Source organism: Dasypus novemcinctus, chromosome 9 (assembly GCF_030445035.2).
Source record: "Dasypus novemcinctus isolate mDasNov1 chromosome 9, mDasNov1.1.hap2, whole genome shotgun sequence".
Taxonomy (NCBI): Eukaryota; Metazoa; Chordata; class Mammalia; order Cingulata; family Dasypodidae; genus Dasypus; species Dasypus novemcinctus.
This window is the reverse complement of record NC_080681.1, coordinates 30,418,818-30,444,022: the sequence shown is the minus strand read 5'-3', so window position 1 is coordinate 30,444,022 and position 25,205 is coordinate 30,418,818. Positions and strand designations below refer to the sequence as shown.

Genomic DNA, 25,205 nt, shown 5'->3' with positions numbered 1-25,205 from the left:
ATGCAAAACCATTCACATTACATTTGACCCTCTGGGAGCTGCCTTTTTTTCTGTGGGTGTAATTTTGAGTCTTTAATAATCTGTTGTTAAATCCAGCCTGAGTTTGATTAATGAATTGTGATGAGCCAGTGCATTAATTTGCAGGTTTGGTCTAATGCCCTAAATGGCTGCTTTGTTGCAGATGTTATTAATGCTAAACTCTTCAGGAAGAGCCATGGGATGGCAGTGTGCCCCAAATTATGGACAAACTACATCTTTGGGAATTCTCAGTGATGGAGTTGTAGCTCTAGAAGTATGTGCACATTTATGTTATCGAAAGAGAAAATCCTGATTTAGCTTTATGTTCTAGGACAGGGCTGCAGATCTCCAAGGGATCTCTTTAGATAGGAAAATAAATCATTACTTTTATTGACCTCTGCTGGAAATTTATTCTGCTCAATTATAAATGTGGGCAGCAAACCGCAGTAGTATTAGGAGTATCTGTGATTCTGTCATCATTAGAAATCACAGATCTTTTCATGACACATTATAGAGTTGCAGGTACCTAAACCCATTGTTGATACTCATCACTACTTCAAAATTATAACAATTATTAGGGCTGCTCCTAGATCTTGATATTTAATGTGTTGGTAAAGAAGTGGATATGTTACTCTCCACACATTTTAAAAATAACTACATTTCAAATTAATTGGTTTCCTTTGTACTCTTATGCATTTTAAAACATGATTCTGAGAAAGGGCCCTTGACCCTCAAATAGTTAAGAAGCCCTTCTAGAATGCCTATGGTCTCTGCAGCCATCTTCCCTTTGCCAAGTTGATACCTTACCTTTTCCTCTGGGATCTGTTTTCCCGAACAGGTCCAGGGTTCAAATATGCTGTCAGTGTGGTCAGCTGACAGCAGGCACTGCTTTGTGCTAACATTATCAACTTCTCACTTACTCTTCTCTCCTCTTTCCCCCCACAAGCTCCAGGAAGCTATGAACTGTTTGTCTTGTTCACTGATATCTCCCAAACACAAATTATATTGTTTGGCACATAGTAGGCACTTGGTAGATATTTAAAGCATGAATAAACAAATTGATCACTTAAAGAAGAAGTAATTTATTTTTGCTCCATTATGAATGAATGAATTTCATTTTTCTTTTAAAAAATGAAATAGAATCTTGTGTCCACATTCTATAGAGTTTATTGCATTATAAAAGGTGTTTATAAAGTATTAGAAACATTTGTAGGGACTGATGTTAACCAGTTTGTTATCTGGCAGCCAACTTACCAGAGCACTATAGACTCTGTAGACTCTCATAATGGATGTTTTAAAAGCCTTGTTATAATTAAACAAAGAGAACTGGAATTCTCTAAAGGCAAATATAGCTGCAGAGAGAGTGAAAGATTAGATTAAGGAAAAAGATTAGCATTTGTGTGGGGAGTATGTGTATGTGTATGGATGTGTTTGTATATGTGTTTTTATGTGTAAAGAGACCCAACTGGTCTTTTAGAGCTGTGAGTTGCTTTAGAGATTATTTTTTCAATTTAATTTAACAAGTACTGAAACTGAAGCACAAAGAGGTTAAATGATCAGTGACCTCCTAATTGCTAAATCCAATAAACCCTTCTCAGACCTTATCTTACTTGACCACACTACTGCATTTTATGCTGTTTACCTCTTCCCTTTTTATTTTTTTAAAGCCTGTGCATATGCTCTGTTTTGTCCTCCTTTCCTGCTCCCTTCTATCCCTGTCTTCTACATTTCTGCCTGGCAAGCAGAGCTCAGTGTTTCTCGAATTATTTTCATTAACACCACCCGAGGGCCCTTTTTAGACATTTTTTCCTCAACCCTCCACATTCTTCCCACCTCCCTTTGGTGGAATTTTAATACCACAGAGAGACTGTATAACTGTGGCCTTTTGGAGGACAACTAACCATTATAATATCAAAGACTTTTGCTCCCAACTACCAATTTTCACCTTGGAGGTAATATGTTTCTCTTTGAGAACACATGTTCTTGTAGAATCCAAATGTCACCAGACTGTCCCATCCGCGGATTCAAAAGGCCCCAACCTTTGCCCATCTTGCTCCTTCTCCATGGGATTTCCTCCTATGGTTCCCATGCCCCTTCCCCCACCCTGAGTTATTTACCTGTGTTTATGAATTGGTCTTTGTTTCTCTCTGCCTGTTTCTTCATATAGGGAAATTGTGAACACAGACATGACCCTCCAGGATGAGCTGGAGAACAACTGTCCTCCATTTCTCTCTTGGTCTTGATGACTGAAGGATGTGGTAGTTTGAAGCTGTATGTACCTCAGAAAAAACATGTTCTTAAACCGAATCCATTCCTGTGAGTGTGAATGCAGTGAAAGTAGGACCTTTTTTTTTTTTAAGATTTATTTATTTATTTATTTCTCTCCCCTTCCCCCGCCCCCGGTTGTCTGTTCTCTGTGTCTATTCTCTGTATGTTCTTCTTTTCCTGCTTCTGTTGTTGTCAGCAGCACGGGAATCTGTGTTTCTTTTTGTTGTGTCATCTTGTTGTGTCAGCTCTCCTTGTATGCGGTACTATTCCTGGGCAGGCTGCACTTTCTTTCACGCTGGGCAGCTCTCCTTACGGGGCGCACTGCTTGTGCGTGGGGCTCCCCTACGCAGGAGCACCCCTGCTTGGCAGGGCACCCCTTGCGTGTATCAGCACTGCATGTGGGCCAGCTCCACACGGGTCAAGGAGGCCCGGGGTTTGAACCGTGGACCTCCCATGTGGTAGACGGACGCTCTAACCATTGGGCCAAGTCTGCTTCCCAGTAGGGCCTTTTGATGAGGCTGCTTCAGTTAAGGTGTGGCCCACCTCACAAGGGGGCAGGAAGCTGAACTGGAAATCAGAAGAAAAGGAAGAATCAGGAGTTACTGCCATGTGCCCTGCCATGTGGCAAAAGTGCCAAGGCTCGCCAGCAGACTGTCTTCAGGAAGAAATCATCGCCTTGATGATGCCTTGATTTGGACATTTTCTCGGCCTCAAAACTGTAAGTTAATAAATTCCCATCGTTTAAGCCAACCCATTTCATGGTATTTGCTGGAGCAGTCTAGGAAATGAAGACACTTAACAATGTGTTACTGCGGGGGAGTGACTCTCAAACTCTCTACTCTTGCTACCAACATGACTGTCTGGCAGAGCTGGGAATATGGTGGCTATCACTGTTCTTGCTCCTGGCCACGGATGCCTGTATTTGCTAACCTTGTCTTCTATCTCTGATAGAGAGATTATTCAGCACAGGTGTGTAAAACAGCAATTTTGTGTGTGTGTGTGTGTGTGTGAGCTATGTCATTCAATTCCCATCTCACACAGCTGTATTCTGTATGGTGCATCCAAGATACCAGGTTGACTTGCGAATTCTTGGGTACTCAGTGGTCTCTGTGGCCTCCAAGCTCTGCTCATGCTGTTCCAACTTCCTGGAAGGCTCTTTTTTCTCTTCTTCAACTAGATAGAGTTAATCTCAATTATAATGTTATTTGTTTCTGGAAGCTTCTCTGATGCCCCCTTAGAGTGTATGTGTGAGACCCCTCCTGAGTGCTCCCATGGTGATCTGGATTCCTACAGTTGCTATGTAGAGATTGATCATTTATCCATATAACCCACTCTACTCTAAGCTCCTTGAATTCAGAGAGCAGGTACAGTTGCCAGATTTAGCAAATAAAAATAAAGGATGTCCAGTTTGATTTTCAGATAAACAAGAAATAATTTTTAGTGTATGTCCCATATTTGAATACTTGAATATGTGTCATACATATTTAAATATTTGAATATGGGACAACTTACCCTAAACTCTGTTCATTGCTTATATGCAATTCAAATTTAACTGTATTTTATCTGACAATCCTGAGAACATGTCTTGTTTTTCTTGTATTCCTAAAGTCTTGCACAGTTCCAATTAGCTAGGAGGCTCTACATAAATGTTTATTGAATGAATGGATTTATTCTAAGTGATGGTGATAGAGTAGTGCACAAATTCAACAAAATGTTTGCCCTCTTGGAAGTTACATTCTAGTGGGTGATTATAGGTAATAAATAAGTAAAATATCTAATATGTCATTGGTAAGAGTATGGAGAAAAATAAAGCAGAGAAGGGGATTTAACATATCAAACACAGAACTGATTTTTTTCTCTTCAAATTTGCTCTGTGTTCAGTTTCTCTCATCTCAGTTTGTGGCAACTTTGTTCTTCTACCTGCTTCCTTTTTGTCTTACTGCCTCATCTAACCTAGTAGGAAATCTTATTGGCTCTACCTTCAAAATATTGCCAGAATCTGACCACTTCTCACAGCTCTGCTGATAACTTCCCTGGTCCATGCCACCATTGGTTCTTGCCTGGATTATGACAATAGCCTCCAAGCCTGGTTCTCTTCTTCTGTCTCGCCCTAACACCCCATTTCCAACACAGCAACCAAATTGAGTCTTCTAAAATGTAAGTCAGATCATATCATTCCTCTGTTCAAATCACTTCAACAGCCCTCCACTTTTCTTTTTTTAAAGATTTATTTATTTATTTAATTCACCCCCCTCCCCGGATTGTCTGTTCTCTGTGTCTATTTGCTGCGTCTTGTTTCTTTGTCCGCTTCTGTTGTCGTCAGCGGCACGGGAAGTGTGGGTGGTGCCATTCCTGGGCAGGCTGCACTTTCCTTCGTGCTGGGCGGCTCTCCTTACGGGGCGCACTCCTTGCGCGTGGGGCTCCCCTACAAGGGGGACACCCCTGCGTGGCAGGGCACTCCTTGCGCGCATCAGCACTGCGCATGGGCCAGCTCCACACGGGTCAAGGAGGCCCGGGGTTTGGAGGCCCGGGGTTTGAACTGCGGACCTCCCATGTGGTAGACGGACACCCTAACCACTGGGCTAAGTCCGTTTCCCCCTCCACTTTTCTTATTCTAAAGGCCAAAGTCTTTAAAATGGCCTTTATGGTTCTTTCTTAATTAAAAAAAATTTTTTTATTAACTTTATTTTAAATTCATAAAAATAAAAGAACAGAAAAAGCTCAAGAAGTTATGGAAATGTTACTCCTAAAAAATTCTTTTTCAGGCACTTTTATTCATCTAGTTCCAAGTGCTAACTCAGTCTTTCCTCTAATGTTCAGAAAGATACACAGATGAACACAGATTAAATGACATAGTCAAGGTCTTCTTATTTAATTAATTAATTCTTTTTTTTAGTTTATAAATATCTTGTATTTATTTTTTCTTTATTTTTAAAGAAGTTTTAGATTACATAAATATTGCATAAAAATATAGGGGATTCCCATATACAGCAACACCCCTCCTTCCCCCCACCACACACACTTTCCTTTATTAACAACATCTTTCATTTGTTAGAAATGATGAGCACATATTGAAGCATTGCTACTAACCACGGTCTATAGTTTACATCATGGTTTACCCTTTGCACTGTACAACTTTATAGGTTTTGAGAAAATGTATAATGGCTTGTATCTATCATTGCAATATCATGCAGAACAATTTCAAAGTCCCCCAATGCAAGGTCTCCTTATTAATGAAAAAAAGAAAAAAAGTTGCTTAATCATATTCATCTCATAAAGCCAAACCCCATATTCTTCTTTGCCTTTAAAATTAATACAGTACCAATTTTGCTTTTCCTACAAAAACATTACAATATTGTTGTTAACTATAGTCCATGAATTATGTTAGTTATAGTTTTCCCATGTATCACCACATTCTTAATACCCTGTAGTAGAGGAACATTCCTGAATTTATATTAGTAACTACAATTATCATTTACTTCCAAAATCATTGTTATACATTCTAAATATTATCTTCTAACACTAACATTAATCTCCCTAGATTACTCTTTTCAGCCACAATCACATTCATAAACAGTGTTTATTACATGCATTATAATGTGTTACCATCAAGTCCAACCATTACCACATATTTGCATGTGACCTTATTAAACATTCTACATACATCTGGCATCTTCTCCCCCTTCTCATCCCACATTCCATTCCCACAACCTATACTTCATAGTCCAACTCCATAAGTCTACTAAACGTATTTAGTTCATATCAGTGAGCTCAAATAATAGTCGTGCATTTCTGTCTGGCTTGTTTCACTCAATATAATATCCTCAAGGTTCCTCCGATTTGCTATGCTTCCCCAACTGACTTTTTCTTATAGCTGAGTAATATTACACTGTATGAATTATGAATTTACCACATCTTGTTTATCCATTCATGGTTGACAGACAGGTTCACCTTTTAGCAATTGTGAATAATGCTGCTATGAATATCGGCGAGCAAATATCTGTTTGCACCCTTGCTTTCAGTTCTTCTGAATATATTCCTAGTAGTGGCATTGGATCATATGGCAGTTCTATACTTAGTTTCCTGAGGAACCACCAGATCATCTTCCACAGAGGTTGGACCATTTTACAATCTAACCAACAGCAAAGGAGTGTTCCTATTTCTCCATATCCTCTCCAGCACTTGAAGTTTTCTGTTATTTTAATAATGGCCATTCTGTATGGTATGCAATGATATCTCATTGTAGTTTTGATCAGCATTTCCCTAATAGCTAGTGATGTTGAACATCTTTTCATGTGTCTTTTGGCCAGTTGTATTTTCACTTGAGAAAAATATCTGTTCAATTCTTTTGTCCATTTTTACAATTGGATTGCTTGTCATTTTGTCATTAAATTGTGTGATCTCTTTATGCCTTCATGGTTCTTCATGGCTTGGCCCCTGTTACCTCCTTGACCTCACAGTCTACAGCTCTTTACGGCAAGGATGACCAACCTAGCTAGGGAATATCCTGGTGTTAACTCTGAAAGTCCCAGGAAACCATCCAGTTTTTATTATTGTTGTTAATACAAACATTTATTTTTCATTTATAAAGAACAACCTGAAATCTGCAGCCTGACTTGACAGTTACCAAGGTTTTACAGACAGTATGTCCATCTCAGCAGTGTGATGTCGGGGACTGGGATCCGTACAAACACAGCCAGGAGTTATGAGGGAGGAAAGGGGCACAGCAAGAGTGTATTTCAGTCCTTTCTCAAAGAAAAGGCAGAACATTCTGAGTCACTGAAAACCTGTGCAAATGGGACTTCTGAAACATACACACTGCTCTGACCATGCATGTCTCCTTGTGTTTCTCAAACATCCCAGGCACACTTGTACCTTTGGGCTTTCGTGCTTCTTTCTGCTTGGAACACTCTTTCCCCAGTATTCACATGGCTAATTCCTTTACTGCTTTCACAGTTTTACTCAGATGTCATCTTCTCAATAAAGCCTGCCCTCAATATTTACTCTAGTCCAGTTTTATTTCCATTTATCAGCATTCTATATAGTTAATTTATGTTTATTGTTTTCTTCTCCCCTTGCCAGAATTCGTAAGTCTCATGAGGGTGGGGATCTTCGACTGTTTCATTCACTGATTTGTCTCGAGCACCTAGAACAGTACCTGGCTCATATTAGTGCTGGATACTTATTTGGTGAAGACAGAAAAGAGGGTTGTAGGTTCTGGATGGAATTGCAATGATAAATAATGGTCAGGGAAAGAGGATGTTTGTGTAGAGACCTGAAGGAAGTGATAATGACTGTGTGAATCTGGAGGAAGAATTCTAGGCAAAGGAAAGAGCAAGTGCAAAATTCCTGGGGCAGCAATATATCTGGCATGTTTTGGCAAGAGGAAGGAGGCAGCAAGAGTGGAGCAGAGTGAATGAGGGGAGGATGCCAGATGAGGTAAGTGAGGGGGTGATAGTACAGATCATGTAGAGACAAAGGTCATAGAAAGCATTTCGCTTCTATTGTGAGTGAAATGAGAAGTCAATTGGACAATTGTGTGGAGAGTGGTGACACGATCTGATTCAGCTTTAATGGGCTCATCCTCATGACTGCGTTGAGAATAGACTATAGTGAGTGAGGACAGAAGCAGTGAGACCGGTTGGGAGACTACGAAGTAAATTAAGGAAGAGATGGTGTTGGTTAGGACAAGAGTAGTAGTTGAAAAAGTAGTGAGAAATGGCCGGATTCTGGATATATTTTGAATTAAATCTAACAGGAAATGTGGATGATCTAGATGTGAGGTGGGAGAAAAAAAAGAAGTCAGGATAATTTCCAGTTTTTTTTTTTTTCAAAAACAAGCTTTTCATTCAAGTAGAACATGCATACAGAAAAATGCCAAAATCATAAATGTAAAATTAGTGAATTTTTCAAAATGTGAAAACACTCATGTAATCACCTCCTCACCAAGACAGAACATTACCAATTCTCAAGAGTCTTCCACTTACCTGCCTCTCAGTCCTCACTCCTTCCCAAAGGTAACCACTCTCATTGACTTTTTCTACTAAGCTAGTTTTAATACATCAGATTTTCATTATCATTTAGTTTGAAATATTTTCAAATTTCCATTTTGATTTCTTTGGCCAATTTCCAAATATTTGGGGGGAATTTTCAACTAATCATTTTGTAACTGATTTCTAGATTAATTATGCTGGTGTCAATGAATATATTCAGTTATTTCAATATTTTGAAATTTGTTGGGACTTGGAGACTTGTTTATATCCCAGGATATGGTCAATTTTGGCCAATGTCCCATGTTGTTTCCCTTATTAGATCAATTAAGTCAAATTTATTAGTTGTGTCATTTAGTCTGATTTTTCAGTAAGTGATTGACAAAACTGTTAAAGTCTTCCACTATCACTGGAGATTTATCTCTTTCTAGTTTCTCTTTTTAGTTCTGTCAATTTTTGCTTTGTATTTTTGAGATAATACAAATTCAAAATTGTTTTATCTTCCTGGTAGGTTAATGTTTAAATATCATTATGAAATGTTCCTTCTTATTTTTAATACTAGTGTTTGTGTGGTATCTTTTTTCCTAATCTTTTATTGTCAATCTTTCTGTGTCATTATATTTAAAGTATGCATATTTAAATAGCATCTGTTTGAATTTTAATTTTTTCTTATAGTTGAATAAATTTTGTCTTTCAGTTGAAGTAATTTATCTATTTAAGTTTGATGCAATTATTAATATATTTGGAATTACATATACTGGCTATAACAATGTCTTAAATAGAATCTAATATAAATTAGTAATTTTACCATGTCCCAGATTTAAGAACATATTAACTCTGCTTATCCCCTTCTGCTGTTTGAGTTATTGCTGTCATGCATGTTTAGTAGGCATATATTTGAAAACCCACAAATATTATTATTGTTTACAGTTAATAGCAATTATGTGTTTACTCATATTGATCTTTCTATTGCTTTTTATTCCTTCTGCACTTCTGTCTTTCCATCTGGGATAATTTCTGAAGATTTCTCTTCAGTATTTTAGTGTGGGTCTGCTGACTATAGATTCTTTTTTTGGGGGTGTGGAGATGACGTTACATTTGAAGGGTATTTTCATTGGGTATAGAATACTAAGTTGTCAGCAATCTTCTTTCAGCATTTCAAGGTGTCATGCTATTTTCTTCTGGCTTCCATGTTTTCTGTTGAGAACTTTGTTGTTACTGCTGTTGCAGCTCCTTCGAAGGAACTATGCTTCTTTATCTGGCTGTTCTTATGATTTACTCTTTGTCTTTACCTTCTGACAGTTTTACTATGATATGCATAATAATGCATTTATCCTTTTTGGGTTTGATATACTACATCTGTTTTAGAAAAATTTCAACCATTACCTCTTCAAATATTGCTTTTGTCCCCATTTCCTCTCTAATCCACTTTTGGGGCTCCAACTACACTTTTATTATACTTTTGCCAAATCCCATATGTCTCTTGTGCTCTTTTCTATGTTTTTATTCTTTCTTTTGCCTGCATGCTTTGGAAATTTTCTACTGAGCTATCTTATAGTACTAATCTTTTTACTTGTATCTAATCATCTATAAAACTCATATGCTGAATTTTAAATTTTAATTATTTTATTTTTCAGTTTTAGAATTTCCATTTGTTTCTTTAAAAAATAGATTCCAATTCTCTCTCTTACCTATATTTTGAACATATTAATCCATGTTTAATAATTCCAATATCTGGATCACCTGTAGTCCTTATTTCTACTGTCATTTTTCCTTTTTTGTCCTATTTCTTGCTATACCTGGTAATTTTTTATTGAATGACAGACATTTTGTATGAAAAGTTATACAGGCTCTGGATGATGCTAACTTCCTCTAGAGGAATTGTATGTAGCTACAATCAGAAGTAGCTAGATTAGATGCAGAGCAACTCAATCTAATCTGTGTCTGACTGAAAAGAGCCTACATTTCAGAATTGTAAGGCTCTAGGGTCATCTGACTGAGCTCACATTCAGCCTGTGTAATCTTGGGCAAGTTACTAAATATTTCTGTACATCAATTTTTCATTCAAAACATGGGAAACATAATAGTACTTTCCCCACAGGGTGATTAAGGTAAACAAATTAGTTACTACCTGGAAACTACTTAGAACATTACATGGCTCATAAAAGTAGTCAATAGTATTTGCTAGAAAAACTATTATTTCTTGCCCTGAATGGAAGAAAACACAAGGCCAAAGTCTCCTTTCTCTGTCCCTGCATTTAACAAATATACATCAAAGGGACTACTAATAGAACCCAATATGTGGAGAAAGATAAGACCTTGTTAGAGAATAGGATCAGGAAATAGCGTGGAATTGTGGTTCACTTAAAAGCTCTTGCTATGTTGATTATAGAGTCAAAGAAGAAATGCAGGTATCTCAGAGTTGGTCTAAAGTTACCCCAGATAACTTTCTAAATGTAGTTCACGCAATTCCTCATGCTAGGTGGAGTTTCAGGGTGGAAGGCTTCATCATGGAGGGGATTCTGGGGATTGGTCAGTTTCCTCTGTGCTGTTCCTGGGGTTTGCAGTGAGAGGTGGCTGGAGGAAGCAAGGCCAAGGAAACAGGAGTAAACAGCCTCTGGTACTCCCTCCATTCTCTCTCTCAGGCTTTGTCTTTACTTCCTTTTGGGCTGTTGCATTCTTTTTTTTTTTTTGAGGTAGGGTGGGAGATTGAATCTGGGACCTCGCACATGGTAAGACTGTGCTTAACCACTGAGCCTTATCGGCTCCCCCTGAGTTGGTTTTTTCATTTGTTTGCTGTTGTTTCTTTTTTTGTAGGAGGCACTGGGAACCAAATCCTGGACCTCCCATGTGGGAAGCAGGTGCTCAACCACTTGAGGCACATCTGCTCCCAATGGGCTGGTGTATTCTTAATCCAGGTTCCAGGAAAGATACTGTATAAAACCAAGAATTAGATACAATTTCATTAGTGAAGTTCTTAACTGATGTTTCGTTCTTACTCTTACAAGGATCATCCTAGTAAGATCATTTCTATTTGATCGGCTTCAAGGTACATGATTATGCCACAGACATTGTACATGAAGCAATATCTGTTTTGACTGGTGATAAATTGATAATCACCTACCCGACTAAGCCAGTCCACAGAGAGGCAGTTAATATTGTGAAACTTCAATAAAGTCGGCTGTCAATGCAATAGATATTGCAGGTGAACTCCTTGATCTCTCATTGTAATCCTTTGAATCTCTGTTATCCATCATTCTATAATACATTTGTTTAGCAGGGAAATAGGCTTCTCAAATCTCACCATCAAAGTAAGCCTCAACAATAACGTTTCTAAATCTGACACACAAGTCTCAACAACACTGTCAGAACACTATTTAGCTATCAAATTTAGTGAGGTGATGTAAATTTACAGAAGAATGGCAAGAGATTGAAAAGTGTTCCCCTTTGTTTTCTTGGACAATAAAAAAGTTTTAGAAGCATATCCTTCTCCATTTCCCCCTACCAATCATGGATTTGAATAGCAGGTTTTGGTACTAAGGCTCCTTCTTCCTCTACAGTTCAAAATGCAGGCTTCCAAAAGTTTATGAGATTTTTCTGTTGCTAAGTTTTAAGTGGTGCAAGGTGGAGTAAGAATTAGATTACGAACGTACAGCTTTATTTCATGAGTAGAAGCAAAACTTTTAAAAAGCAAATACTATTGACAGACACTTTTAGTTGTCTAGTACTTGGTTACATTGTCCGAATGAGTTATCCAGTAATTCTTCCTGGAGAATTTGTATCCTACAAAGACCAAAACGTAAGAGTAAAACCGGTCATGGCTCCATTTAGTATTTCTAGATTGTGACCCCTTTTTGAGGAAGACTTTTATTCTTCCCATGATATATTTTGAATTTATATGAACATTCTAATGAATGATCTTATTGTGTGTGGTTCAATCTCCTGAGGAAAGAATTTTATTCTACTTAATCCCAGGAAATAGGATCAGCTCTGCCAAAGTATTATAGAGCCCAAGGAAACACTTCCTGTATTTAAATTAAGCAGCTTTAAAATTGCTTAAAGTGGTCTTACTAATTAGAATTCCAGTGGAGAAAGCTTGGGAAAGTTTTAGACTATAACTGAATCCATTTCTCTTATACTCCTGGTGGGAATTTTGAAGGGATTTTCTGCAGTTTCCCTAGGTGGTCAATTACAGACCTTCTTTTCCCAATAATTTTTGAATTCATTACTCTCAAATATCAAGGTACATAAAGGAAAAATATTCTTTAAACTTTGGTATAAAACACGGTGATTTACCAAAGGTTTCCTACTGTTTGGAAAAAATTGCAGTTTTTCCTGTCTTTGTTTAGAATACTCTTGGGAGAAATCTAAATGAAGTTGACTTTTCTTCATGATAGCAAGCTTCTTGAGGGAGGATGTATGGTGTGTAGGGAGATGGATGGTGTGTCCTAACGCCCCTCAGAGCCCCACACACAATAGCTGAACAAAATTTATGTCCAATAAATGTGTAATTAAATTTATTGATTTATGAATGCCTTGAAAAATACTCCACTTAGGTGTTCTATGGCATTCTGATAGTTCAGAAAAATATGTTTTTTTTTTTCCAAACTGTTTCAAATACAGTTTGTTCAAGCAATCTTTAGTGCATTTGACTAACAGTTGATTTCCCATACCCATAGGACTTTCTTGGTGCCAGTAGAATGATGCTAGCCGACAGGATGGTTACTTTGGCTTTTGACCCTATGCAAACTAAATGTAATAATAGGGCTGAGAAGCAGAGGAAGAAAGAATAAGATTTTTTTTTTTTTTTACAGGCAGTGCGTTATTATTTCTTGACTTATTGGATGCATTGTGTAATATGTTTAACCATGGTAATAAGCATTAAGTTGAAATGCTCAGAAGATAGATAGTAATAATATCTGATGTTGAATACTTTGATGAGCCAGGCAATGTCTAAGCATGTTACATTCCATGGCATATTTATTTTTCACAACAATTCTAGGAGGTGAGCACTTTGGCAATCCTCATTTATTTTCAAATGGAAACTGCTTGACCAAGAGTTAAATAACTTGCCCAAAGATGTACAGCTGATTGGTTGCTGTGGTGGTTTTAAAACATGTCTGAAAATTATCTGATGCTCCTTCCATCGAGAGGTGGAATCTATGTCCTCCTGCCTTGCATTTGGGCTGGTCTGAGTGACTTGATTGTAACCAGTTGAATAAAGTGGAAGTTACTCTGCCCTCTGAGGCTTGGTCATGAAGGTGAAGCACCTTCTGCCTTGCTTATGGGGTCACTAGCTTTTAGAGTCCTGACCTGCCATATACGAAGTCTGACTACCTGGAGACCACCGTGCAGTGAGGAGGTCCAATCCACATGGAGTGGGTAGTGTAGGTTCCCAGTCCAGGTGCCAGGCATGAAGGTGCCTCCAGGCTCACGTCACCCTCACCACTTCACTCTTTCCTTTCGAGCCTTTGGACATCACTGAGCAGAGAAAGGCCATCACTGTTATGCCTTTCTTGAATTTCTGACCCAGAGAATCCATGAACATAATAAAATACTTGGTTTAAGCTATTACTTTTAGGGATAATTTGTTACAGAGCAATAGGGACTGGATCAGATGCAGAGGCAGGACTAAAACCCAGACTTACGTTACTCTAAGGAATGTTATTCTAGGAATTATTCTAGGAATGTTGCCTTTCAGAGCCAGGTCACATTTTTCATTTTTTACTCAACAAATTTGCTTTCTCACAGGCAAACTAATTATATTTTAGACCCTGCTTAATTTCTTTTGGGTATATGGGCCTGTGCTAAATTTCATAGCCATATTAAAGATTTGAGATCTTTTAATAGTATTACATCAGATGCTTCCAAGAACTTGCCAGAAAATTCAGTGTACCATCTCTATCATGTTTCTAATCCACATTCAGTTTTCCATTCTGAAACATCTTTGATCATGGGTCTCTGGGGAATTAGAAGGGCTTACCAAGACCCTCCATTTAGTTATGTTATAACCCACACAGTGCTAAGGCTGTGGCCAGATAAGTAAGAGCAAAAGAACTGGGCTCCCTTGCTCACCGCTGGTTACAGCTAGTGCATAGTACATGTCTAATTATAACAACACTTAATCGATTGAATGAAAGAAATCTCTATTCAAAGAGACTTCAGAACACTAAGAACCATGATCTACTTGAAAGAACATTAACTCTGGATTTATTTGTACAAGTGGGAGGGTCAGTGAGAGGGGCAATGGGGAGAAGCAATAACCAAACGTGTGCTTGTTCTAAGATTCACTGTGCACCTTCATGAGCGGACGTTATTATAAATGGCATAAATTGGGACCTGTGGAGCCAATGAGGCATATGTTTGATCTTTAAAACTCATTTGCTTACTTTCTACCTACATTCAGTGATACTGCCATGTGAGAACAGTGGGGTGGAATAATTTTAGGCAAGTCACATAACCTTGATTTCTCATCTATAAAGAAATGATGTTTTAACAGATGAGCCCTGAAATCTACTCATGATATAATATTCTTGACTTTTCTCCTTCCTTTTCTCTTCTCTGTTACTTGCAACCTACTCCTACAGACTGGAGTTTTAAAATGTTGAAGTATCTGAAATTTCTGCTTTAAAAAATTACCTGCGTATAGGAGGAATGTGGAGAAGAAATCAAGGATTAATTGAGGTGGGGTGGTGAAGTTTAAAGAGGCAATTGAAGGAAGACAGGTTCTGTGATCCCTTAAATAGTTCAAGAGATGAAGAATAGATTCTCCAACAATAGTGAGTGACAGTTTTCCTCTTTTTCCATTCTTCCTATATAATGTTTCTGAAAAGGCCCCTGAGAATCTCATCTCTGCCAGACCACAGGCAGGAGCCTGTCCCCATCTTGGCTCTTGGTCCCCAGCCTGACTCACACACTTGACAAAGGGCAACCCACTGCTCCCCTCTAGGAGTTCTAGGTCAATTCTCTCAAGACAGGGATAATCCTTTAGAAAGAAGTCAACAGGCTGCCCTAACTGAGGGGTTAACATTGTCTCTATCTGTTTATCTGTGTTGAAGAAGGATTTGCATTTCCTTGGTTTGGGAACTATTCTATTGGCACAGTAGCTGCAGAGCTTGTATGGCGGGGGGGAGGAGTTATCAAGTTTATTTGTTTGAATTCTCACATTTTGAAAACTATATTTCAGACATCAGTTCCTAAATTTCAAAAAATTATGCTTATTGAGTTTTTGGACATTATTTCCAATGAACTCTGGAAGGTATATGGAAAAATGAACGTAATGTATCTGAAAAGTCATTCTTTTAACATTATGAATAACACCTTCTTTTACCTTAGGAGATATATTGATTTTAAACAATTTATTTTCAAAAATTAGATTAAAAATATAAATTACCTATACTCCTCCAGTGAATTAGGAAATGCATGCCTTTGATGATAATGTTTACTTGGTACTATAATAACCCCTAGTGTAACCATTTACTTATTGGATCATACCTCATCCACTCATAGCTGAGCACTAATTGGGGCAGCATGAGAAGTCTCCCAAGTAATAAGAAACTAAAACTAGTGGTCCAAACAGAAATGTTCAAGTGATCTCCATAAAAGAGGACTTGGCATGCAGAAGACACTCAATAAATATTTGCTGAAGGAATAAATGAAGAAACTGCCAACTGCATGTTTAGAATGAGGGAGCTTTTGAGGCTAACTCCATAAAGCATACCAAGAGTAAACAATACTTCATGGAGGAAACCATGATAGAGATGACTTGCAGAACTCAGAGTGGGGAACTAGGTGTTAGTAGGCCTAGATCAACCTCGGCTACAAATTTGTGTCAAAGGACAAGTTATTCGCCTTCTATGGACTTCAGTTTCCTCTCTGTATAAGGAAAAGGTCAGTGGTTTTCAAACCATGATTAGCAGTGGAATGCTCCTTTTAAAAAACTCAGTCCTATGAAGAGTTCTAACATAATAGGTAAAAGTGACCCTCTTGGGCTGAATCAGGGGAGCAGGCTGGAGCCCTGCCTGCTTCTACCACCCCACCACCCCACAGCACACAGTTTGAAAGCTACCGGACTCAGTGATCTGTAATGTCATCAGCAATGACATTCTCAGGCAATGTTAATAATCAGTGTCACCAGAAGCTATCTGGATGACAGTGGAGGCTATTTGTGGACATATTTTGAGAAATACTTCTTTAGAGTGTCATCTTCCCTCCAAACTATCCTGGCGCCCATTGATGGCCCTACAATCCACGTTGTCTCCTAAGTCTGAAACCTGGGGGTTATCAAACATTTCCCCCTCACTGCTCATATCCAGTCAGTCACCAACTACACTCAATTTTGATTTCTGAATGTTTCTAAAATCTACCATCTCCTCTCCGGGAATTCAGGACCTTCTTCTCTTTTTCTTGCAAACTCCTGGCAAGTTTTGTGGGCTTCAGTCTTGTTCCTTTCCCACAAAGCCACATCTAACTGTGTAATTACTTTACCTAATGTATTTTAATTACTCCCCGTGTCTTATGAGACAAATCCAGTCTTCCTAGGAGGGCAGACAAGGCTTTGCAGGACTGTCTCTTATCCACCTCTCCAAGCTCTACTCTTGTCATTCACCATCTTATGTATTATACTCTTAGAAACATCAAGCTGCCTGTAGTTCTTTGAATATACCATATTATTTTATTCCTTCACTCCTTAGGTCATAGTGATTCATTCTCCCATACCGCCCTCTATCCCCCCCTTTTCTCTGGAGCTAACTCCTACTCTTTCTTTGAGGCCTAGCGTAAGTGTCATTCCAGTAGAAGGCCTTTGAAGAGCCCCAGGCTAAGGTAGGTGCCTCACTTTGTTTCTTAGGATTATGCACCCTGCTCCCACATTCTATTAAAATTATCTGGAGGGAGTGGATGTAGCTCAAGTGGTTGAGTGCCTGCTTCCCAGGTATGATGTCCCAGGATCTATCCCTGTTACTTCCTAAAAACAAACAAACCCAAAAACCAACTCTCATGGGGAGTGGATGTAGCTCAGTGGTTGAGCACCTGCTTCCCATGTATGAGGTCCCAGTTCAATCCCTGGTACCTCCTAAAAAAAATTATCTGGATATACCCAGATATTTCCTCTGATAGATTATTAAATGTGAGTACAGTACTCCACATTTAAAATCTGCTTTTTCATCTAAAATAGTATTTTATTCATATTTTACAAAAGCATATAAAACTGCTGCTTTATGTGGAAAGACCTATTTTAAGCTTTATAAATGCTAGTCGCTTTTTCTTTTTAATGAATCACATCACTTAAGAATAAAACCAAAATACACAAATGAAGGATCGTGGGTATATTTACTCAAGTAAACTTTGGCAACTTTTGGGTAAACTTCCAATTGCTCCTTTGTGCTAGTATGAGCAAATGCCTGGCACACTTGAGGATCTGCCAAGAAAGCAATCTCCTTCCGTTGGTAATTCTCCCTCCCCTCCTCTAGCCCCAGGACTACTCTAGTTTATATGGTACCTCCAGGCGAATTGGAAAAAGCCAAGCCTTCTGGGGTGATGCAGCCCCAAATGTATAGTGTTTAGCAATAGGATGGTGCCTTTGTGCTAAGAAAAATACAACCATCCTCTCGGTAAACTCGGCCCCACAGGGAGTGGAATTGGATTTCAAGTTCTCCACCAGGTACTTTTGTACAGTGCCTAGACTTCCCCTGCCTATGCAAACAAAAGATCCAAACCTCCTGACTGCCCCCAAATGATAATCTGTGGCTGTCACCTAAGCAGGAAAAGGAATAGTCGTGGTCTTTCTGAAGAGCATTTTGGTGCGCTTTCTTGTTAAGCAGAACTTGGCATTCTGATGGGGCCAGACAGTGGCATTCTGCCGTGCTTCTGAGCTTTGACCCAGAGAAATCCCTTCTTTGCATAGGATTGTCACTTCGTCTAGTTCATTTTGCTAAGTGACAAAGCTGACTCTGTCACAATAGGAGCCAAACAAAATGGTGATCGCCTGCTTGTGTGTGTGTGAAGCCTCTTCGTTTTGACACACTCTGTAGTACCCATTATTCACAAGCAGCTAATTATTGGTCTTCATGCATAAAAATGAATGTGACATTTGAGACAGATGTGTATTTTTTGTTACATGTATATATGTATATATATATTTTTTGAAAGCCTGGGCTACTGAAATTGGCTAAAATTACCATCACAAAACATCACACCTTTACATGAGAGGTCCTATTCTGACCTCTGTCCTGTAGGAACAACACCCAGAGTGGCAATATACTCCTGGACCCACTTTTCTTTATCTCGATAGGGTGGATGGAGCCGCTTGAACAGCTGTGTGCAGGCTGAAACAACGGCTGCGTTCCACCAGGGGCTGCTGTTGAACTTCTGAAAAAATGCTATTTTGGAGGAGAAGGGTGGTGGATGGGGTGGGAGGGGGAGAGAATGGGGGAAGATGAACAGAAAAAAATATCTTGGAAGAAAAACTGACATTTCTGTCTGAGGTGGAGCATGCTTTGCTGATGCCACACATGGAATGTTTCGGAAGTGTCAGTAATAAATACCTCTATCAGAAATCTTCATATTCTATATCTGTGTATATCATACCCGGAGGAAAGCCATACAAAGACATAGCTGTCAGGGTCTAATTTTGGATCTGAAAACTATGGCGGTTGTCAGGCATCTTTTCCCTTGTGTGATATTTATCTTCTCTCACAAACAAACTGAGTGCAGGGTTTTTAATTAATTTCCAAGTGCCTCCCATGATAATTTCCCCCCTAATATATTAATACGATGATTTAAACCTTCACTCAGAGGCAGACTTCTGGGTGAAAATCACTAAAGGCTTAGATGGTGTTTAGTGTTATCAATAAGCGACACGTTCGTTGGTTTGCAGGGAATCAATAAAGTTGCCCTTTCCTCATTTCTGCTTTAAGAGGCATCAATGGGATTTTATCTCTTTTAAGTGTATTAAGGAAATCACGGGTGAGCTGATTTTGTTATTTTCCTTCTTTTGATTGGAGGCAGTTCTTAGGCTGTTTCTCTTATTGCTTGTGGTAGACTTACTTTTAGAAAAGTTCTTGATTCGATGACAAGGGAGTGAATTTTCTACTTTAAAGTATTACCTTTCAGAAAAAACTTTTTTTTTTTTTTTTTTTTAAGCAGCCAGAAATAGATCATTGGCAGAGGCTAAAATATCCTGAAATACACAAATCACTTGGTGGACAGCAAGTGAGGTCACCTCCTCTTCCCTTCCCGATATCCTTCTTAATAGAAAAGGCAAAGTAAAAAACAACATTGCAAAAATTCTAAGGAGAGGAATAAATTGGAACTATAATGTATGTTTCATTTGACTTAAACAGCATGTTTTTAAAACAAATGAAAATGAAAGGATTGTCTTCTATAAGAAGAAGTTACATTTGGAAGAATTTTTCTTTATTTTGGGCAATGCTCTTATCTTCATTTAATATCATTATACTCTTGGCTAAAAGGTTGCCTCAAATTTCATAAAGATTTTTCTCAATATACCTTTCAGATATTTGATTACTGGGGTGATAGGGCAGTTCTTGAAGAAATATTTATCTTTCTCTGAAAAGGACATTCGAACATCATTGAAAAATCTCGGCAAAAAAGGTAAATTCCTAGTCTTTTATGAGGCTTTTAATTATTGGCAATGAAAAGATTAAATTCTTGGAAATACAGGAAATGCATGAAACTTCTTCTTTTCATAGGACTGGAGATTTTACTTGTGACTTTTTTTCCTGGAATGAGGATTTCTTTCTTTCTTCCCTCTCCAACTCCCAGAGCCTGTTGTACAAACACTTTTCCTTGATCCACTAGGAAAATTTAATAACCACATATCCATCTAATGAGAAGGGAATTTTTAAAGTTTGATTTATCTGAGTTAATAATTTGCATTTTTTCTGTCGTGCCTGTTGTCTATAAGCATCACAAAAATCAACCTTTTAAGCACAGATTGATTCTGACAGTTATTATTTTAAGTGATTTCCAAGAATTGGTATAGAAATGCTTCTTAATTGAAATAGTTCTCCTTTTTGGTTTTTATTTTGTTGTCCTTCTTGACATCTTGTACATTAAATCAGAGGCTGTTTTAGAGACATGAAAAGACAGGTTTTTCAGAGCCCCAATCTGGATCCTGATAGATCTGCACTTCTCAGAGCAGGCAGGGCAGGGTGCTTTTGCTAGCCTCGGAGTAGCTTATTGCATGATGGGGACGTCACCTGAAACACAACCATAAACTGCAGGTTAATCACCAAGGAACGACTTGTGTCAATTCCCCACTGCCCTGCTTTCCCTTGAAGAGAAATAAAGCCACGAACATTTCTTCTTTGCTATTTAATTTAGCAGAATCTGGGCTCAACTTTAGTTTGGAATTATATTTCCTCTCGGCTAGGATGGAAAGGCTACTCAGTAATTTAGTAGTGCGCAGTAAAGAAAAATCAAAGCATCCTCATGGCATATTTTCCCCCATCGTATCTTCTTGCGATGAGAGAGCACGCAAAGTGAATGAGATGTGACACAGGCATACAGAGAGAACCCATTTGTTACACTGAAAGCCCGAGGAAAACACTATTAGAGTTATTGTGATGTTTTTGAGTTAGAAAAGGGCTATTTGGGGGAAGATGTGTATTTATATCAGTCAGTAGAAATAAAAATGAGACAGGACGCAAAAATATGATAGCATAGTACAGAACAGCGCAGCAGACCAGACCAGTGCTCACTGGGGATAGAGAGCAAACATCTTATAATGGGAAGGCTAACAAGATGAGTAGTCTAGATTTGTTTTTCAGTTCTACCTAACTCTTTGTAACTTTAAAATGTAAGATTCAGAAATTGGAGCCAATTACCATAATATGTGGTGGTTTGGTGGGAGCATGTTCTACATCAGACAGTTAAAAGGTTTTATTGCTATTAGGAGCATGTTAATGCCCTTGATAATGTCTCTCCTTGCTTTGTAATGTCTCTTGTTGAAGTATAGAATTCTTTTATCTTCTTATTACATTATGCAAAAACTTGAATTGAAAAGATATTTGCAGGAACATTTAAAGTAGTGCATCAATCAGCTTCAAAGAAGAGAAAATGTTCTCGGAATAGCTTATAAAAGGATAACTGTCAGTTTTATTTTGGATGAACAAAGGCGGCAACGTAAAAAGCACTTTATTGTAAAAGCATACTGTGCAATTCAATAAATATGCCATATAAATATAAAAAAGAAGAAAGTTCATAATTATCTGATGACTTAAATGCAATTTAAGTAATACTTTTGAAATGCATCTATCTAGCCGTGAAGTATTCCTTTTCTACTGGGTTCCGAGTTCTAGCCACTAAGCCCCATTAGGTGATAACTTAACTCTCTCTTTCTGATAACATAAGGATTTGAATGGATTAGTCATGGTCCTGTTTTTAATATATCTCAGAAAGATCCAGAAAGGGGTGTGTATGTAAAGTCTTAGCAGAAACGTTAACAACCACTTAATGGTGCAAGGCTTTTGAAATGATTTGTTCTTCTCTGCACACTATTCAATTGTTTCTCATTCTGTCATTGTTGCCCTAAAGTAAATTTTGAATTTGAATGTAACTGCACCATGGCTTGGAACAGTATTTCCAAGTGTTTTATGTTTGCTCGGAAAATTAATTGTATAATTCTGGACTTTCTAATTCAGGGATGCTCAGTGACATTTTTATATAAGGATACTCATACCTTTTCTTATAATTAGAAATATTTTCTTATTTTAAAAAGACAGTTTTTAACTGTAAATGATAATATATAATCTTATCTATAAAGCATGTTTCCTAGGTAAGTTTATTAATAAACTTTAATCTGATAAATGCCACCAAAATGACTCTTTTTGATAAGGTTTAAAAATATACAAAGCGAACTGTCTATTTTATAAGAAATTTCAGATCTGGGTCATGGAAAACATAATATGAATTATTGGGATAGGAAAATAAACATCTACAGAACTCAATTTTTCTATAACTTTCGTATACACATACCTATATGTATCTAGGCACTGGCAGTCAGCTCCCTGCAAGTAGAAGTCACTTGATAACAAATATTTGTTGATTATGTTTAAACTATCAAAGGAAAAATATCCCAACCAGTAAAAATTAGGGTTTCTTTTTATAACCTGAGGAAGGGATGTTACTTCCTTAACAAATATAGTAATTTAAATTTTCTCCCAGACTTAGGCCTTTTCAAGATTCAAAAATCATTTGAAATCAAGTAACCAGAATGATTCACTGCCCCCACACCATTGTTGCTTGTAAAATTATATTAATGCTTGTAACATTTCTAAGAAATAATCTTCATTTAAAAACTGAAAATATTGCACCTTGTAAAAGAAATGAACTCATAACTTTATTTGTAACATCATTTTGCTGGCAACATTTCTCATCACTATTGTACATGATGCCTAATTCATTGAAATCATTTTCTCTTCATTTCAGAGCATTTCATACAGATTCTGAAGAAATAGTACTCCATCTGCTTCCACTCTCTGATATACCCCTTTTTCTCATTGCTCCTTTTTCTTGGCCTGTTTGGGAACACTCATTTTGAAAATACAAGGGAAATTATCTCCGAAAAGAAATTTAATAACACAGAACTTCTAAGATTTTGAAAATGTAGAATTCTTAAGTTATTGAACTATAGGAAAATCTGTAATTTATAACCAGCAAGTTAGTATGTTGTACACATCTGTGTACTGTTTCAGAAAATAAAGGTTGTTACCATAGCAACTGCCACATAATATGGAACATACGTTATTTGTGAGATGCCAGGCTTCGTGTTAAAAAAAAAAAACAACAAAACTCCCTCCTTGTGGCTGCTCCCTGATGTTTCAAGGATTTCTCCCTTTTCTTTAGTGTTAGAAGGAATTCTCTTCTTTGGTGTTCTGTTATTTTAAATGTTTATCTTATTTTCATTTTCTCATACTTCTTTTGTAGTTTGTTGGCTAAATTGACAAGTTTGCATAGTACTGCTCTGATTTTGTGACCACTTTTGAGACATTGTCTTACCTGTTTTTTTAAAAAAATATATTTTTAAGGAATTCTAGCTAACTTTTTAGATATAGAAACATGAATATAGTAAGGACTCATAACTACTGTGAATATAATGGGTAAGTGATCTGGTAGCATTTTATTTGAGTTGCCCTTTTAGGATTTTGTAATTTTGTATTGTATGGCCATTATGGCATCTAACCACTTTTTAAAGACTAAAAATGCCACTTAGAAGTATGTGGCAACTTTATGGGTGCCATATTTCATTCAAAATTTTATATTTCATTTCATTTGAAATCATTGTTTAGATAATAATTATACATTTATGAAGAGGGAAATTTAATTCCTTCACAAGAAGATTTCTGATCTATTTTGGGAAGTGGTATGTCAAAGAATAATAAAACTGACAATACTTGGAAGTTTCAATTTTAAGAGTTCGTTTTATTTTTATTGGCAGAATGAAGAATCCAAAAGAGGAAGAAGATAATCAGAAGAGGGGGCCCTCCAAAGTTGCTAGACAATGGACCAGGATGTCCAACTGGCTTAGAATAAAAGTCTGAAAACAATTTGATACTTGAGAACAATGGTTTCTGATCTTGCTGAGTCTACTTTGTGGCACAGATTTTTGATATGTAGCATTTGATATCACTGAATTTAATTTCTTCTGTCTGGTCATTTTTGGGGGCCACATTTAATACATAATTACAATCATATTTCACCAGGTTAAGGGTTTTCTAGGGACTAGAGTCTGAGTTTTTCTTTCCACTGGACAGGATGCTGGATATTAGCTTTCCTTAGAGACAAACACTTCTGTACGTTCAGAGTAGTTCTGTGCCATAAAAATGTACTCTATCCATCCTAAAAACAAAATGCTTCTGTTGAAAAATGGTGTAAATGAATAATACCCCTTCTTTCTTAAAAAAATAGTTAAATCAATAAATATTTATTAAACATCTACTGTGTGCCAGGCAGAGTTCTGGTGATACAAAGGTGAATAAGAGCTTCCCTGTCTCCAGTGCATTCACAAATCTAGTCAGGGAGAGAAATGGGCCTTTTACTAACAGTGAAGTATGTGTTATAACCTGGTTTGCCCTAGGCCTCAGCCATCAGTAATAACAATGGCAGAAGGCAATAATAATAGGCAACATTTATGGAGCATATACTTTGTCACAGGTATTGTGCCAAAATCTCAGATGCATTTTGTAATTTAATCAGCACATTAATGCTATGAAAGTTTTACTGACAAGAAAACTGGCTTAAATGGTAGTAGGAATTTGCCTAAGTTTCACAGCCGAGTTGGGATTCTCCTGTGTGAAATAATGCATCTTGACCACTGGACCTGTCTCTGCTGCTACCATCCTTGTCCAAGGCCCCGCCATCTCCCACTGGGTTTCCACGGTAGCCGCCTAATTGGCTTCCCTGCTGCCACTGTGTCCTTAAAGTCCATTCCCACACAGCTCCCAGAGTGGCCTTGTAAGAGCATGCCAGATATATGTCCCCCAGTCAGGACCCTTCCAGTGGCTGCCCATTGCCCTTAGGATATAAGCCAAGCTCTTTGCCATGACTTACAGGGCCTTGCAGACTTGTTGTCCCCATCACTCCTCAGACTTCAGCTCCTACTGCTCTCATCCCAGCTCATTAACTACACTTTAGGCCAGGGATAAGCAAACTTTTTCTGTAAAGGTCCAGGCATTAAATATTTTTGGCTTTGCAAGCTATATGGTCTCTGTAGCAAGTACTCGACTCTACTCTTGTAGCACAAAATCAGCCATAGATAAGACATAAACAAATGAGCATGGATGTGTTCCAAGAAAACCTTATTGACAAAAACAGGCAAGAGGCCAGATTTGGCTCAGGGGCCATAGTTTGCCAACCCCAGTTTTAGACCTATTATCTGTCTCTGTGTTCCTCTAATATGCCAAGATC

The 25,205-nt window shown here is 37.8% G+C and overlaps 1 long non-coding RNA gene across 1 annotated transcript; it reads left to right on the top strand.

Annotated features, from left to right (window-relative positions):
- Window positions 1-207: 207 nt before the first annotated feature.
- Window positions 208-23,932, top strand: LOC105747420 (uncharacterized). Its single transcript, XR_009187125.1, has 4 exons — window positions 208-292; window positions 2,186-3,004; window positions 19,792-19,889; window positions 23,737-23,932. It is a non-coding gene; the product is annotated as an uncharacterized lncRNA (long non-coding RNA).
- The last annotated feature ends 1,273 nt before the right edge of the window (window positions 23,933-25,205 follow it).